The following is a 3,286-nucleotide window of genomic DNA, read 5'->3' as shown; positions in this document are numbered from 1 at the left end:
AATCTTGAGTTATAAAGCTTGAAAGTTGGAGTACTGTCGGCATTAGGATCATCCAAGGTGTCCAAATACTAGCTAAAACCTTTTGAATGTTGTTCAGGACCATGACATTGATAAAGGCCAACCTTGGCCAACCTTGGCCATCTTTAGCTAGTGTTTGGACACCTTGGATGACGCTAATGCCGACAGTACTCCAACTTTCAAGTTTCATAACTCAAGATTTATTTCATAAAAATATATTTTATTTATGTGTTTTGGAAAGTTCTCGAGACGTGCTATAAGAACATGTAATGAAAAATTGGGGGTTCCATTTAAAAAATTAAAAGTCCCCTTATGTCTCCTTCAAAACCCTACAACTTTTGTCTAAAAAATTTTTCTCTTCCGGGCTTAATTTTCGAGATATTCAACTGGATGGATTAAAATGGTCCACCCTGTATATGCCGAAACTAATGGGTGTGGCCTATTTTTCGCAAATGTTGCAGATATCGTTTGATTTCGCGACGTGATCTCGCGGAAAGCTGCCATACATTGGCGCTTGATCAAAATGCTTAATTGCGTTTTTAACACGTGTTCGATGACGTGACCGCGAGACATTTAGATTGAAAAAATATTATATTACAATCTAATGTGTCACAGCTGCCGTACATCGGCGCTTGTGTAAAAATGCTAAAATGCATTTTTAACACGTGTTTGGTGATCTCACCGATATTTTGATTGTCCCTGAAAAATCACGTATTACACAAAAGTATTATGTGACAACCGCCATGCATCGGCGCTGATCAAATTGTTGAATTGCAATTTTAACACGTGTTCGACTCATTGTCAGTGAAACATTTTATTTGTCCTTGAAAAAATATTATATTACGCGAATCTATTGTGTCACAGCTGCCGTACATCGGCGCTTCACCAAAATGCTAAATTGCATTTTTACGCGTGTTTGACGATATGTTTTCATTGTGAGGCATTATGGCTGCTCGTATAAATACTCTCACGATTTCACATTGTTAAATTGTTGAGCGACATGGCTACGTTCAAGCGAGAGCCTCCTCTTTGGTACATGAGAAAACGAAATCGATATTGTTCTGCGATTGTTCGCCTTCTTCGTGAAAGAGAATGTGGATTTCCAAATGCGCTTACTCGCATTAAGAAGGAATGTCCCGATCATTTGTCGCAGAGGCATGCAATTAAACATTACCATGATATGTATTGGAATAGTGTCACAGTGTGATTCCTTCACACATGCCAAGGAACAATTTATGGTATTAGTGATCATCGCTACTCAGAAAATGAGTCACGTGTCAAGGTGTGATGGGTTCGATCTATTTCGACTAATCAGACAAGGATCCTAAAGTATTTAACGCCAAAGGTATAAGAGTTACGTTTGATCGACACGATGGACAAAGCTGGGCATTTATAGAAGTGAGTTGGAGCTTAGGTTTACAACTGCCGAACTGCGAAATTGTCAGTCTGGCTTTGAAAACTGTATTTGAAAGAACGTTTGACAAAGTGGTGCTAGAATGGACTGACCTCTTTTGACAATAATGTATTATTACGTTCCGCTGAAGGATGAGGCGATCGAAAGACCGTAAGTTTCAATAAATTATTTTCCACGTTTAATTTATATTTTTCCATGCTTGATTTAATTCTTTTACAGAATTGCGTCTCATATTTCAAAGACGCCTCGTATATTGGGAAGAAGATTCGCTTTAACATCCACTAATTTTAAATACCTGGATATTGGAATCAGCATGGGATCTTTATCTTATGTGGAAATACTTATTGGTGACAACCGAGGCAATCACATTATCCTGCCTTATGGAATGTGGAGGATGTTCATCGAGAGACGTATGGACATTGAACGATTTCTGCAGTCAAGCCTCCCGTCATCGCTACGAATTCAAGACCTGGTTGTAGATCTCGTAAAAATACATAATGAAAATATTGTAAAATTGACGCTGAATGAATACTTGTATGTATATGAAACTGCCAACTATGATTTTTATATTCGAACTTGAACATTGCGTTGAGCATGTATACTTCAATTTAAGTCAAAATGACACCGTTGGTAATAAGTTTAAGCAGTTTGTCGATTATTTACGTCACAATTGTATTGTGAATAAAGACGATGCAATAAATATTTTGCATAAGGTGTATGATAAAACTTCGCCTATTGATTGTGAACTCATAGCTTACGCGTCATATCATATTGTGTACGATGCGTTACAAAAATAAATGTGCAATAAATATATATCATGATAGTATATTATATTAAATAAATTTTACAATAAACTATTATTATTTTAATCCTAATATATTTTTTTTCTTCTCTTCCTCTTCGCGTACGTGCGATAACGTGAGCGATAAGCGCGGGGTGGAACGGCGGGCCGCGGCGGCCGCGGCGGCGAGCGCGGCGGCGAGCGTGGTATCCCTCTTCCCCTCAAGACGTGATTCCCCACATTCCGCGAACACCGCACCCACGACGCGTTCCCCCGTCCCCGCGGACCACGCACACATGACGCGTTCCCCCGTCCCCGCGGACCCTGCGCCAACGACGCGGTTCCCCTCTCCCTGCGACACCCGCACCCACGACGCGGTTCCCCCGTCCCCGCGACACCCGCATTCACGACGCGGTTCCCCCGTCCCTGCGGTCAGGCCAGCTGGAGCGAGCGGCTTTCAGCGGCTTCCCCCTCTCCGCGGACCCCTTTCCCCTCACCACCCTTCGGAGCTCCCGGAGCAGAACCGGCTCTTATTAACTACTACGTAACAAGTAATGTTATGTTGATATTACAAGTAACTTAAATGTAAGTTTCAATTTCCGCCTCAACAACGTAACAACGTAATGTTATCTGTTACATCACATAACAATTATGTTACTCAATTACATAAATTTAACGATCATTACAGTCACATTATATTATCATTTAATATAATAAATTCATAATTCCCTTTTACCGAAAAAACCGACTGCCAAGGTATTACTGGCTACTACATAGAAATATTACACGAAACTACTGAAAATATTGGAAATTGTATAAACATATTATTGACAATTGCTCAAAAGTATTACTGCCGTGCGTAATTTTTTCGCACTAATATTACTGCCGAAATATATTATTGCCAGTAATATTTGAATATCGATATGCGCAGTAATGAGAAATAAATTATTGATAAGAAATTATTTATTTTATTTTATTATTACATATTATTATTTTTAGAGATTAATTTGTGTTTACTATTCCGCATATTTTGTATTTAATTATTAATTACAATTTATACGCAGGTTTATAAT

The sequence above is a fragment of the Wasmannia auropunctata genome, unplaced genomic scaffold (genome assembly GCF_000956235.1).
Source record: "Wasmannia auropunctata unplaced genomic scaffold, wasmannia.A_1.0 LD336088.1, whole genome shotgun sequence".
NCBI lineage: Eukaryota > Metazoa > Arthropoda > Insecta > Hymenoptera > Formicidae > Wasmannia > Wasmannia auropunctata.
The sequence above is the reverse complement of the archived record's forward strand: the minus strand, read 5'-3'. Positions refer to the sequence as shown.